At 40.5% G+C, this 16,052-nt stretch overlaps 1 protein-coding gene across 1 annotated transcript in view; it reads left to right on the top strand.

The window, feature by feature from the left end:
* Positions 1-1,279: 1,279 nt before the first annotated feature.
* Positions 1,280-16,052, top strand: part of LOC138953072 (leukocyte tyrosine kinase receptor-like) — a gene marked incomplete in the record, with an annotated part of 202,524 nt that continues 187,751 nt past the window's right edge. The window contains 1 exon segment of the mRNA XM_070324846.1: positions 1,280-2,098.

The raw sequence follows: 16,052 nt of genomic DNA, 5'->3' as shown, positions 1-16,052 counted from the left end.
ATGGACCCGCCAAGCTTTGGTCCCTCCCAGGTTGGTGGAATGGGAACAGCACGAAAATGATTCAGTGGCCTGAACATTTCATGTCGAGTCCCATCCCTGTCGACGACGCCAAATGTAACCGAGTGCCGAAACACCACAATCACCTTTGAAGGCGAAGTCCACTCAAACGGGATTGAGAATTTTAGAGCATATTTCTAAGCCCTATAATAACTGTTATGGCTTCTCAAAGGAAGGCCCGAACATACAGACACACCAAAGCCGCCAGACCACATCACAAACAGAACTCTACAATCCACAGGTGTTGCCCACACACACACACACACACACACACACGCACACACACAAACACCCACAAGCACACACACACACACACACACACACACACACACACACACACACACACACACACACACACACACACACACAGAAGCCGTATATATATATGTATATGTATATCTATAAATATATAGAGATAGATGACAGTGTATTTTTCGCGTGGCTATAAATTGATTCGACCTTTGCACTTTTACAGTGAGGACAACTTACGGGTGCAAGGAAAGCGTTCTGGACAGTGCAGTGACATTCTAAAAATAGTAACGTAGTAACGGGAATATGGATTGACGCCACACGAAGGAAGGGAGATAAACGCAAAACACTGGAGAAGATAAGGAAGAGTTAGTGGGAATGGATCTGGTAAGATGAACAGAAAAACCAAAATCGGTTCAGCGCTGCGCGCTGAGAGCACGTGTTGAAAATTCTCATCGACCAGGTTGTGTTCGGGGTCTACCTGAATATGCCCACCAAATTTGAAGCAGATCCATCGAGAACTTTGGCTTGGCATAGCGAACACACACACACACACACACACACACACACACACACACACACAGACACACACACACAAACACAAACACACACACACAGACAGACAGACAGACAGACACAAGTCGTATATATATAGATATTCTTAACGGACACAGAACATATCTGCATGTGTAAAACACAAATGTAGGCACTGAGACAATAAAAAGTGGTTCATTCATCCTACATACAAATACACAAAACCGCACACACACACAGCCATTCACACAAGCGCTCGCACGCACCAATCTGATATTTGTCGACCAGCACTGAAACTGTCCAGTGCTCATTTTCAATCTTAGTCGTTTAGGCCAACAGATTGACTGAATGTTTTCGTATGGCTTTGCGCGACTTGCTGAGTATCTATTTAATCCTTAAACACTCGCAGCAGTTGATCCGCTTACTGGTGGCAGCAGATGCGTGTACACCGACTTTGGCGGGAGGAGGTCACAGGAGGAGGAGCCTTGGAAAACCACGTCGCAGACGGACACAGACACGCACACGCGGAACACGACCGCGAAAACAACCATCACCACCACAGCCGCGGCGACAACTTTGTTAGACGTCCAACGCCTATCGCGTCGGTGAGCGAGCAAAAAGCCAGTCAACTCTGTCTGTATACACGCGTCTGTCGCAATCAGCATGTGGAGGAAAAGCATGCTGACTTTCAGCCAAGAGGGGACCCTCACTCGCGGGACTATGGATTTCTTTTCGACATGTGTGTGGGTGTGACGAAAGGTGTGGCTACTCGAAAAACAGTTTGTGTTTCTCTTCCTTCTCCCCGGTTGTTGTTTTCTGTGCGTGAGTGTGATGCTCAGTGGGTTGATAAGCAACTAACTAAGTAATTTGTTTTTTTTTAGCAGCCCCTATACTGGATTGCGATGTTGTGTGTCAGCGAAACTTTAAACAACGTTTAACTGTTTGTTTTTGTTGTTTTTGTTTCTGTTTATTCTATTTACCAACGCAGCTGGTACGCTGCGTTTGTTTTGATTTGAGATTTTTCGCACTTTTCACACTGCTTAGCGTGCAGAGTGTGGGGAACTGTGACTGGTTTTCTTGATTGGCTCAAGCTGAGATGAAAACTTGTTTGACCTTAGAGCATTCCAGAAGGAGCTGTGTGATCTACACTCTATAACTTCAGTGCGGAACATTTTTGTGATTTTCTAACTTTAAAAGTGAGAGTTGGGTGCTGCCGTATTTATTTCATTTAAGGAAACAAACGACTGTTGTGATACAAGTGAGTAAAACGATGGTACTATTTAGTTTATGAGTGTGAAATCTGTGGACACTTGCACGTGTGTGTAGAACAACACTAACAATAACACTAGCAATAACACTAGCAATAACACTAACAATAACACTAACACTAACAAATGCAAGGACTTTGTTATCCATTAGAATGAATACAGTAAGATGGCCAATTTTTTTCGACGCATCTAAACCTGCCTGTCTACTATTTTGAACGCACAGTTTTAGATAAAGATTATTGAGATGACACATAAAACACAACAACAAAACTTGATATGGAGAGTTATACAGCTCTATTTATATGGGAGATGGGATTTTGAAAGTTAGTAAGTCTGTGTGATAAGGAACACGCTAATTTGAAGTGATCCAGACTGGATGATCAAGCTAATTAAATAATTCATTTTAGCTGAGAAATATCACTGTTTCCCATAATTATGAAAAAAACTCACTTCATTATATGTAGACTTCAGATTGTGTGTGTGTGTGTGTGTGTGTGTGTGTGTGTGTGTGTGTGTGTGTGTGTGTGTGTGTGTGTGTGTGTATTCGGCACGGCCAAAGTTCTCGATGGATCTGCTTCAAATTTGGTGGGCATATTCAGGTAGACCCCGGACACAACCTGGTCGATGAGAATTTTCAACACGTGCTCTCAGCGCGCAGCGCTGAACCGATTTTGGTTTTTCTGTAGATTCATTCCCAGTAACTCTTCCTTATCTTCTCCAGTGTTTTGCGCGTTTATCTCCCTTCCTTCGTGTGGCGTCAATCCATATTCCCGTTACTATTTTTAGAAGATCACTGTCCACAACGCTTTCATCCCGGCGAAGCCGGATATCCCCGTTACTATTTTTAGAAGGTCACTGGCCACAACGGTTTCATCCCGGCGAAGCCGGGTATTCCTCTACTTCTTCCCGGCGAAGCCGGGTACCCTTCGCCGGGTATTCGGCTCTACTTCTTCCCGGCGAAGCCGGGTATCATTCGGCTCTACTTCTTCCCGGCGAAGCCGGGTACCCGGCGAATCGGGTATTCATTCTAGTGAGTGATAAATGTTGAAGGATGAATGATGATACATTGTAGACGGATGCATGTTTTTGATTATAAGCACCACAATGATGTGCTTGGCAAATTAAAAAAAAAAAAAAAAAAAAAAAAAAATCCAAACATTAACGAGTTAATAAAACTCTGCGCTGTTTACTTGGAGTACTCTCTTCTCTCAGAGTTTCTTCTTCGTGGTTTTTTTCTTCTAATTACTTCATTATTCCATCTTAGGAAAAACAAGTCGCGTGAAGCAATATAAAAACATTTAGTAAAGCTGTCGGCATCAAAGTAACAGATTAACACCAAAAAACAGTCATTGCCAAGACCATACTAAGATAGTCTCGACTAACCACACCGAAAAATCGAGACGGGTCACGCTCGTCTCCGCGTAGCGCGCGAACGCAGTACTTACTTAAACCTATTTTGTGTATTTCTGAGCGCATTTTTATAGTAAACATGATATATGTTATGGTTTTTTTAAATCAAGAGAAATTGGGGAATACGATGCAATCATTTTTGAATCTGTTAGTAAAAATTCGATTTTAAAGACCACGTTAATGAGCAAACTAATTAACTAATTTTTACGATGCGGAGCTCAAATTCAATCCCATAGTCCGAACTCTGTCGAAGATTGCTTGACAAAAATTTCAATCAATTTGATTGAAAAATGAGGACGTCACAGTGCGGCCTCAACTTTCACAAAAAGCCGGATATGACGTCATCAAAGACATTTATCAAAAACACGAAAAAAATACCGGGGATATCATACCCAGGAACTCTCATGTGAAATTTCATGAAGATCGGTCCAGTAGTTGTCTCTGAATCGCTCTACACACACACACATACATACATACACAGGTATACATACATACATACATACATACATACATACATACATACATACATACATTCATACATACATACATACATACACCACGACCCTCGTCTCGATTCCCCGTCTATGTTAAAACATGTAGTCAAAACTTGACTAAATGTAATGAGGGTCGCTTCCTCCAAGTAGGAAGCCAGCAGCAACAAGAGTCGCCGCGCTACCCAGGTGCGTCACTGTGTGTGTGTGTGTGTATGCGTGTGTGTGTGTGTGTGTGTGTGTGTGTAGCTTCAATGTAGCTTCCTAACTACTTGTCGTGCTAACAAAAGTAGCAACACACAATCTGAAGTCTACATATATATAGTAAGACGAAGTCACAGGGTTATTTGTTCATTGCTTTGAACATCCACTGAGGGTCAACTCAGGGCGGTAACGTGCGCAATCAGCAATTCAACCACTCAGTCCATCAACCAGTCAACCACTCAGTCTATCAAACAGTCAACCAGTAAGACACAATCACAGTTAGTTGTTCCCATTTCATAATGAACTTAGATACCGATTCATGCACAGCCTAATAATGGAAGGGCGCCGGTTCTGAGCGACGCTTAGTTCTCGATATAGGTGTGACCACATGACGTCATTTATACTTTCGTCATCGAAGATCTTTCGTATTTCAATCAGTGTCATTTCCCAGTTCTGTGTTCTGCGGTTGTTTTGACTGATTTGACAAGTTGAAAAACCCAATGACATTTTATTTTTGTGAAGCAACGGAATATGACAAGAAAAGAAAGCGTGCAGAAGTATGTTTGGGTCCTGCCAGACTTTATGACCAACGATTTCTCCCTTGAAGAAAATGAAGATGTCTGCTTTTCGTCTGCTGCAAGTCGTAATGGACAAGGATGTTGTTATTCTTCTTTCTTCGAAGTACCGTGGATTTGTTCTTGGCCATATTTTCGAGCTCTGCATTGTTATATTATGGGAAAAACACGTTTGAACGCAAATTCGCAAAGAAATTTTGATCATTTGCTCCGTAACTGCAACATCGATTTGCCATAAAAAAAAATTCTGGCTCAATATGCGGACACAGTCTGGTAGTGTCATATTTTTTTAATGGATTTGGAAGAACTGCTCATAATTTACATAGCACTCCGGCCCTGTTCTTTTTTTCGTCACACCCAAAACCGTTATTTGTTTTGGGCGACGCAGCATAATAACGAGTAATACAGCATGACTTCCCTTCTTTGTCTCTGTTAATCTAGGGAGAAAATATCCAGCGATATTTCTCCGTAGGCCTAAAGTTCGGCCATGACCTAGGCAAAATAACTTGCGCAGCCGCAGAAACAAGAAAATGGAAATCTTTTATGAAATGATTGGGAGCCACGCAAATTTGACCTCTTGATTCCGACCATGAACCCGCTGTTGATAATCTGGAAGGTCGTACCAGAAATGCAGATCTATCTCTGGCCGATTCATAGATTCAACCTACAAACTGTGACCTCATCTGTAATGAGATGGCCAAGCAATGCGTGAAATCTTTTATTCTAAAGCCTTATGGCTCGTTTCGACAAGCATTAAACGGATGAAATTAACCACATGCAGTTTATTCTTCAGAAAAATGCACACAAAAAATGGGTTGGGTTCGGTGATTTGTACATAAACGTCTTCCTCACGATAGATTCGCTGATTTGTCTTATGAAGCCGTCATCAACACGAACACAATGATTGCAGAAGCAAACTCTGTACCTACACGACCGAGACACAAGACTGATTATTACACAGCTGCAATGTGAATAGAGAACAAAGACGTTTTGGGTAAGCTTACTCACGTCAGGTCTTCACTGACAAGCTAGGAACAGACGGAAAATTCCGAACAAAAGTAAATGACGTCAAAGTCTCTTTCGCTTTGCGTGTAACTTTGTCATGACGTCTTTTTGTGACGACAGTATACGCGACAATTTGTTCGCTTCCGGTGTCATTTTAGACTGAAAAGCAACTCAAAAGAAGGAGCTAAGCCTGTGTCTTGAAACAGCTGAAACACTCTTTTGGATTGCCGTTTCAATGTTTAACCAAAAAGTTAAAGAAAAAACACAAGGTTCAGTTGCGAACTGACAGCGGATTGAGCATTTATTCCTGTTGATGAAGGTACGATTGAAGCTTTATTCTCTCCGTCAACCAACAAGACTAGATTTGTAGCAGACGACTGAAAAACAAAGTGTGCGTTTTTCCTGTCTTGTGAAGGCGATTATGTCGTTATAAGTTTTCTGTACGTTGTGAAGACATTTCAAAACAAAATTTAGCTTTGATGCGTCACGGGATATAAGCTTATACGTTTTCATCCATGGAATTGGTTTTTTTCGTCTCGGCAGGGTGAATGAATTCATGATGTCTTTTCCGGAACTGGACAAAACTGGCCTTGCCAAGACTGAAACAAAATATAGTTCTACAACTTCTAGGCTTGGGTTGATTGCCCATGGAGAATTTCCAATGATTTGTTTCCACATCCCATGACAAATTCTCTTTACTTTGGTCATGCCATATATACGTTACAGCTCCGTCCATCCATGGTATCGCGTGATATTTTGTCTCGACGGGGTGAAAGAATATAATGACGTCACTCTCGGCAGAGCCTCGAGTGACGTCATCATATTCATTGACCCAGTCTCGACAAAATATCAGGCGATACCATGGATGGACGGACCTGTAACTTATACATATTCCACTGCTGACATGACGTAGTCACCAAGACATTCTTTGTGCATTCTGATAATCATCGCTCCACGGCTATCGCCAGTTGTCTCACTGACCGGACGCTAAAGTCCTACGCGAATCTATCAAAACAAGAATATAGAGTTATCTCCCATATGTTGTTCGCGAGCAGTGTTCGCGAGACGAAAATGATTGTAGATTGGCCGACTTCGACAGTGATCTCCGTTCTGTTCTTCACAGTTATGATAAAGACATCGTTCTAAGGTCAAAACAAGTCGAAATTTGGGACTGCTGCCGGAAGGAGACCGTAATAATTATATGGTTGCATCACTGTCAACTGGTTACAGAAAAAATCGTCTGCTCCAGCGAGCGCCGAAACCAAACGGTTGATTATCACGTGACACTTTTGCCATATTTAGAGTTGTTTGCACAGTAAAATCAGCCGCGAAAAATAGCTCGCTTGAAACTGTCTTACATATCAATTCCTTTGTAATTTAAAAATTACACAACACCATGAAAAATCATTATCGACGATCGCGAATCTGCTTATATCCATAACACATTACGAAAAGATCTGAATATGTAAAAAAAAATCGATTTCCTCTCCAGACAAGGAAAACCAATGCATCCTGTCAGGGATAGAATGAGACCCGAAGGGAAGTAACTCATTTTTGACCTGAGTTCAGGATGATTCTTTGTGCTCAAAATTCTGTGTCAATTCCTTGGGAAACATGCAGAAGAAATGACAGCATTTTTTCACGTGACATCATTATTCGCATTTTGACGTCTTTTCGAACTTTGTTTCGATTCTAACGTCAGAGATATCATTAAAACAAACAAAAAAAGGCCAGGAAGAGACGTCTTATTCTTTTTAGTCGGTGTCGTTTCTCATTAACATCCGCGGAGGGTCAATCCCAGGACCGGAACTTGGGTGCTGGTAAATAAAAAAGCTCGTTATCTGGACGGTCACTAATGAAGTCTATTGTTATGTGCTTTCTACACGCCTTGCCACTTGCAGGGGCGACAATTTCCTTGCCAGTTCATTAGTGAACTGACAGTTTGTGTGTGTGTGTGTGTGTGTGTGTGTGTGTGTGTGTGTGTGTGTGTGGATTGGGAAGTGTAGTTCGGTGTGGATGTGTGTGTGTGTGTGTGTGTGTGTGTGTGTGTGTGTGTGTGTGTGCGTGTACGCTTGTGCGCGGATGTGATTCATTGCTCCTTTTCACCTTCCTTCATATTGTTTACACAATGGCACAATTCATATAAAACTGATTTTGATGTCTACATAAATAAGGGCGTATTTCTGACTTTACAGTTAATATTCTCGCTCGACAGATGTTACAGAAAAACTATATGCCTTTGTTCCCCTGTGGCGTATATGCAACGAACAAGTTAAAGATTACACTTCTCAAAGTATATTGCATTTTTTATGAGACATGTTTCTCACTTTATCATTCTTTATCGTAGCAGAAAAGACATTTTATTTTATTTTATTGTGATATGAATACGATTGACAAGTTGCAAATTACATTTCTCAAAATGATTTTCAGGTTGTTTTTAAATACATTCACTGTATGTGAAAATCTCTGAAAGCTCTCTGAGTACTACATAGTAAAATAGCTTGGAATCCAAGATAATTAACAAGTCGCGTAAGGCGAAAATACAACATTTAGTCAAGTAGCTGTCGAACTCACAGAATGAAACTGAACGCAATGCAACGCAGCAAGACCGTATACTCGTAGCATCGTCAGTCCACCGCTCACGGCATAGGCAGTGAAATTGACAAGAAGAGCGGGGTAGTAGTTGCGCTGGGAAGGATAGCACGCTTTTCTGTACCTCTCTTCGTTTTAACTTTCTGAGCGTGTTTTTAATCCAAACATATCATATCTATATGTTTTTGGAATCAGGAACCGACAAGGAATAAGATGAAGGTGTTTTTAAATTGATTTGGACAATTTAATTTTGATAATAATTTTTATATATTTAATTTTTAGAGCTTGTTTTTAATCCAAATATAATATATTTATATGTTTTTGGAATCAGCAAATGATGGAGAATAAGATAAACGTAAATTTGGATCGTTTTATAAAAAACATATTTTGTTTACAATTTTCAGATTTTTAATGACCAAAGTCATTAATTAATTTTTAAGCCACCACGCTGAAATGCAATACCAAAGTCCGGGCTTCGTCGAACATTACCCGACCAAAATTTCAACCAATTTGGTTGAAAAATGAGGGCGTGACAGTGCCGCCTCAACTTTCACGAAAAGCCGGATATGGCGTCATCAAAGACATTTATCAAAAAAATGAAAAAAACGTTCGGGGATTTCATACCCAGGAACTCTCATGTCAAATTTCATAAAGATCGGTCCAGTAGTTTAGTCTGAATCGCTCTACACACACACACACACACACACACACACAGACAGACACACACACACACACGCACATACACCACGACCCTCGTCTCGATTCCCCCCTCTACGTTAAAACATTTAGTCAAAACTTGACTAAATGATGTAAAAACTAGGACGAACCAATCTTTTTAGGCGAAAAGTAGGAGTATAGGGATGGTTTGCGGAGAAAAAGTAATAGCTGTGTGTGTGTGTGTGTGTGTTTCTTGATTTTAACAATTGGACTGTTAATTGGACTGTTATGTATTACATGTCTGACAACGGTAGGTACTTCAAACGATTTACGATATATGCTGGACAATACAATAAACAAGTCGCGTAAGGCGAAAATACAACATTTAGTCAAGTAGCTGTCGAACTCACAGAATGAAACTGAACGCAATGCAACGCAGCAAGACCGTATACTCGTAGTATCGTCAGTCCACCGCGCACGGCAAAGGCAGTGAAATTGACAAGAGGAGCGGGGTAGTACTTGCGCTGAGAAGGATAGCACGCTTTTCTGTACCTCTCTTCGTTTTAACTTTCTGAGCGTGTTTTTAATCCAAACATATATAGATATGTTTTTGGAATCAGGAACTGACAAGGAATAAGATGAAGGTGTTTTTAAATTGATTTGGACAATTTAATTTTGATAATAATTTTTATATTTTTAATTTTCAGAGCTTGGTTTTAATCCAAATATAACATATTTATATATTTTTGAAATTAGAAAATGATAAAGAATAAGATGTACGTAAATTTGGATCGTTTTATAAAAAACATAATTTTTTTACAATTTTCAGATTTTTAATGACCAAACTCACTCATTAGTTTTTAAGCCACCAAGCTGAAATGCAATACTAAACCCCGGCCTTCGTCGAAGATTACTTGACCAAAATTTCAACCAATTTGGTTGAAAAATGAGAGCGTGACAGTGCCGCCTCAACTTTCACGAAAAGCCGGATATGACGTCATCAAAGACATTTATTGAAAAAATGAAAAAAAAGTATGGGGATTTCATACCCAGGAACTCTCATGTCAAATTTCATAAAGATCGGTCCAGTAGTTTAGTCTGAATCGCTCTACACACACACACAGACAGACAGACAGACACACACACACACACACACATACACCACGACCCTCGTCTCGATTCCCCCCTCTACGTTAACATATTTAGTCAAAACTTTACTAAATATAAAAACAGGTCGCGTAAGGCGAAATTACTACATTTTGTCAAGCTGTGGAACTCACAGAATGAAACTGAACACACTGCATTTTTTCACAATGACCGTAGTCAGCCGCTAGTGCAAAGGGCAGTGAAAGTGACGAGCCTGTTCAGCGCGGTAGCGGTTGCGCTATGCTGCATAGCAAGCTTTACTGTACCTCTCTTCGTTTTAAGTTTCTGAGCGTGTTTTTAATCCAAACATATCATATCTATATGTTTTTGGAATCAGGAACCGACAAGAAATCTGATCAAATTGTTTTTAAAACCATTTCGGAAATTTAATTTTAATCATAATTTTTATATTTTTAATTTTCAGAGCTTGTTTTTAATCCAAATATAACATGTTTATATGTTTTTGGAATCAGAACATGATGAAGAATAAAATATAAATAAGTTTGGATCGTTTTATAAAAAAATAATTTTAATTACAATTTTCAGATTTTTAATGACCAATGTCATTAATCAATTTTTAAGCCTCCATGTTGAAATGCAATACCGAAGTCCGGCCTTCGTCGAAGATTGCTTGGCCAAAATTTCAATCAATTTGATTGAAAAATGAAGGTGTGACAGTGCCGCCTCAACTTTTACAAAAAGCCGGATATGACGTAATCAAAGACATTTATCGAAAACATGAAAAAAAGTCTGGGGATATCATTCCCAGGAACTCTCATGTAAAATTTCATAAAGATCGGTCCAGTAGTTTAGTCTGAATCGCTCTACACACACACACGCACAGACAGACAGACACACACACACACACCACGACCCTCGTCTCGATTCCCCCTCTATGTTAAAACATTTAGTCAAAACTTGACTAAATGTAAAAAGCTGAACAAAAATGTTGAAAATTGCACAACATCGCGCTACGATCACAAAAATGTACGCTTACGAACTACTCTCTCCCATAAATAAACGGAGGAGAGATGCACTGACCAGCAGACTGGAAAAAAACCACCCACATAATTATTTGCAAAATTGAAATGTATTCGCCCTGCATGCAGCCGGGACAGAACGAATGCATATTGCATTCTGCAAGCGACAGGGCTCTGGTTTGTTTAATTACAGACTTTACAACAAGATAAATCGTGAGTTCTGATTACCTTTTGCCTTGCATGCTGAGCGCAACGGGGTATTGATTAGTGGCTTGTGTTTATTCTCCAAAAAGCATGTGTTTTGTCGATTGCAAAATAAACCGCATCTGACATAAGGCCAAATAAAAATATATGTTGGTTTAGGGTAACGTGACCAAAAAAGATAGGGTCGGTAGGTCGGCTTTTCAAAAATATTTCTCATTTTTATTTTCTTAAATTTAGTCGATTTTACAGGTTACTTCCCATTTCGCAAAATGTACCAACAGTTTTTTGATTTTTTGAGAAATGAAAGAAACGTTTTAGGGTCGGAGAAAAAAAATAGGGTCGGTCGGGCTACCCTAAACTATCATATATTTTTCATTTGGCCAAAGCACCAAAGAATACAACAAGTCGCGTAAGGCGAAAATACAACATTTAGTCAAGCTGTCGAACTCACAGAATGAAACTGAACGCAATGCAATTTTTCAGCAAGACCGTATACTCGTTGCATCGTCAGTCCACCGCTCGTGGCAAAGGCAGTGAAATTGACAAGAAGAGCGGGGTAGTAGTTGCGCTGAGAAGGATAGCACGCTTTTCTGTACCTCTCTTCGTTTTAACTTTCTGAGCGTGTTTTTAAACATATCATATCTATATGTTTTTGGAATCAGGAACCGACAAGGAATAAGATGAAAGTGTTTTTAAATTGAGTTCGAAAATTTAATTTTGATAATAATTTTTATATTTTTAATTTTCAGAGCTTGTTTTTAATCCAAATATAACATATTTATATGTTTTTGTAATCAGAATGATGAAGAATAAGATGAACGTAAATTTGGATCGTTTTATAAAAAAAAAATTTTTGTTACAATTTTCAGATTTTTAATGACCAAAGTCATTAATTAATTTTTAAGCCACCAAGCTGAAATGCAATACCGAAGTCCGGCCTTCGTCGAAGATTGCTTGGCCAAAATTTCAATCAATTTGATTGAAAATGAGGGTGTGACAGTGCCGCCTCAACTTTTACAAAAAGCCGGATATGACGTCATCAAAGGTATTTATCGAAAAAAAGAAAAAAAACATCCGGGGATATCATTCCCAGGAACTCTCATGTAAAATTTCATAAAGATCGGTCCAGTAGTTTGGTCTGAATCGCTCTACACACACACACGCACACACACACACAGACACACACACATACACCACGACCCTCGTCTCGATTCCCCCTCTATGTTAAAACATTTAGTCAAAACTTGACCAAATGTAAAAAGACACACACAAAACAACTACACAAATACAAAGTCGCGTGAAGCGATTTAAAAACATTTGGTCAATCTGTCGGCATCAAACTAAAAGATCAATACCATAAAACAGTCATCGTCGAGACTATATTTAGATAGTCTCGACCAACCACACCCGAAGACCGAGACGGGTCACGCTCGTGTCCGTGGGGCTTGCGAACGTAGTACTGTATACTTCTATATATATATATGACTAGTGTCTGTGTGTCTGTGTGTCTGTGTGTGTGTCTGTCTGTGCGCGATGCACGGCCAAAGTTCTCGATGGATCTGCTTCAAATTTGGTGGGCTTATTCAGAGAGACCCCGGACACAACCTCATCGATGAGATATTTCAACACGTGCTCTCAGCGCGCAGCGCTGAACCGATTTTGGTTCCACCTCAGCTATTTTGGTTCCACCTCAGCTTACCCGGGCCCCCATACCGACACACCATAGCCGCTACACCACATCACAACGCCAAAGTTCTCGGTGGATCTTTTTCAAATTTGGACACCGTATTCAGCTACACCCCGGACACAATATCATCGATGAGATATTTCAACACGTGCTCTCAGCGCGCAGCGCTGAACTGATTTGGGTTTTTGTGTTCATTTCACCATTATAAGTAACTCTTCCTTATCTTCTCCAGTGTTTGGCGTTTATCTCCCTTCCTTCGTGTGGCTTTCCCGTTTGTAACTTACTATTACTATTTTTAGAATGTCACTGCGCTGTCCACTGCGCTGTCCACTGCGCTGTCCACAACGCTTCCCTTGCACCCGTAAGTTGTTCTTACTGTCAAAGTGAAAAGGTCCAATCAATTTATAGCCACGCGAAAAATACACTCTCACCTATCTCTATATATTTATAGATACAGATATGCATACGGCATATATATATACGGCTTCTCTGTGTGTGTGTGTGTTTGTGTGTGTGTGTGGGCAAAACCTGTGTATTGTAGAGTTCTGTTTGTGATGTGGTCTAGCGGCTATTGTCTGTTTGTATGTTCTGGCATGTGAGAAGCCACAGCAGATAATATAGGGCTAAGAAATAAGCTCTAAAATTCTCAATCCCGTTTGACAGGACTTCGCCTTCAAAGGTGATTGTGGTGAACCGCCACGCTGTCTGTCTCTGTCTCGCGCCGTTCACCTCAAATTCCCGTTTCTGAGTAACTATTTTTAGAATGTCACTGCGCTGTCCAGAACGCTTCCCTTGCACCCGTAAGTTGTTCTTACTGTCAAAGTGAAAAGGTCGAATCAATTTATAGCCACGCGAAAAATACACTCTCACCTATCTCTATATATTTATAGATATAGATATACATATATATATATACGGCTTCTCTGTGTGTGTGTTTGTGTGTGTGTGTGTGTGTGTGTGTGGGCAAAAACCTGTGGATTGTAGAGTTCTGTTTGTGATGGGGTCTAGCGGCTTTTGTCTGTCTGTATGTTCAGGCATTTGAGAAGCCACAACAGATAATAATTATAGGGCTAAGAAATAAGCTCTAAAATTCTCAATCCCGTTTGACAGGACTTCGCCTGCAGAGGTGATTGTGATGAACCGCCACGCTGTCTGTCTCTGTCTCGCGATTCACCCCGGCGAAGCCGGGTATTCCTCTAGTACTATAATGTATTTTCTGTATTTCTGAGCACATTTTTAGAGTAAACATGACATATCTGTACATATTTGAATTCATGAGAAGACGAGGAATACGATGCAATCATTTCTAAACATGTTAGGGAAAATTCGATTTTTATGACAACTTTAATGAGCAAACTAATTAACTACTTTTTAAGCTGTCAAGCTGAAATTCAAAGCCATAGTCCGGACTTTGTCGAAAATTGCTTGACCAAAATTTCAATCAATTTGATCGAAAAAAGAGGGCGTGACAGTGAAAGAGAGAGAGTGAAAGAGAGAGAGAGAGAGAGAGAGAGAGAGAGAGAGAGAGAGAGAGAGAGAGAGAGAGAGAGAGAGAGAGAGAGAGAGAGAGAGAGAGAGAGAGAGAGAGAGCACCCATTGCACACCGGTACGACCGAACTAACGTAACGTTAAATTACTGTTGTGCAGCGGGTTGAAAGAATACCCTATACCTCGGAGATATACCTTCACTCGGTCTCAACGACGTCACGTGACATGTTATATGGTGAAAGAGAATGCTGTCGCTTATTTTCCTTTTGAGGATGAGGGTTTAACATGGATCGGGAACTTACAGGACAACCGCGGCTGTGCTTGCAAGTTTGGATAGTTCTTTCCGTGACTGAGCATCGTTTCAGTCTTACCGAACTGAGGGTGGAAAATAAGCGACAGCATTCTCTTTCACCATATAACATGTCACGTGACGTCGTTGAGACCGAGTGAAGGTATATCTTCGAGGTATCAGGGTATACTTTAACCCGATGCACAACAGTAATTTATTGATACCTTAGTTCGGTCGTACCGGTGTGTAATACCGAGAGAGAGAGAGAGAGAGAGAGAGAGAGAGGGAGAGAGAGAGAGAGAGAGAGAGAGAGAGAGAGGGAGAGAGAGAGAGAGAGAGAGAGAGAGAGAGAGAGAGAGAGAGGCCGAGAGAGGGAGGAGAAGAGGGAGCTAGGGAGGAAAAGAAAGAGATACAGACAGAAAGCAGACAGCGACAGGGAGACAGAGACCGATAACCCTTTAATAGGACAAAGAAACAAACAAGTCGCGCAAGGCAAAAATACAACATTTAGTCAAGTAGCTGTCGAACTCACAGAATGAAACTGAACGCAATGCAACGCAGCAAGTCCGGGCTTCGTCGGAGATTACTTGACCAAAATTTCAACCAATTTGGTTGAAAAATGAGAGCGTGACAGTGCCGCCTCAACTTTCACGAAAAGCCGGATATGACGTCATCAAAGACATTTATCAAAAAAATGAAAAAAAACGTCTGAGGATATCATACCCAGGAACTCTCATGTCAAATTTCATAAAGATCGGCCCAGTAGTTTAGTCTGAATCGCTCTACACACACACACACACACACACACACACACACACGCACATACACCACGACCCTCGTTTCGATTCCCCCTCGATGTTAAAATATTTAGTCAAAACTTGACTAAATATAAAAAGAGTCAGAAAGTTAGCTGCAGAACAATGACTTAGCAGCTCAGTATTCCCGAAGAATACGACACGGCATGTTAATTCCTGGGTGGTTCTCATTACTGTTAACCTTGCCGTCAACACAACAGTTCTTGAAATTCCATTTGTGCGCATGCAGCACGCAGCAATGTAGCTGATCTGAGAACTGAAAGGGGGACGATACAGGAAACCATTGGCTGTGAAATAAACGCGGCCTTACAATCGTTTGATGTCAATATGATTATATTCAATGTATTTCAATGCCATTGAAATGGTGTTCTTTTTCACCATTGACAATGGTGTTCTTTTTC

Source organism: Littorina saxatilis, linkage group LG17 (genome assembly GCF_037325665.1).
Source record: "Littorina saxatilis isolate snail1 linkage group LG17, US_GU_Lsax_2.0, whole genome shotgun sequence".
Taxonomy (NCBI): domain Eukaryota; kingdom Metazoa; phylum Mollusca; class Gastropoda; order Littorinimorpha; family Littorinidae; genus Littorina; species Littorina saxatilis.
Note: the sequence above shows the minus strand (reverse complement) of the source record. Positions and strands in the feature narration are given on the sequence as shown.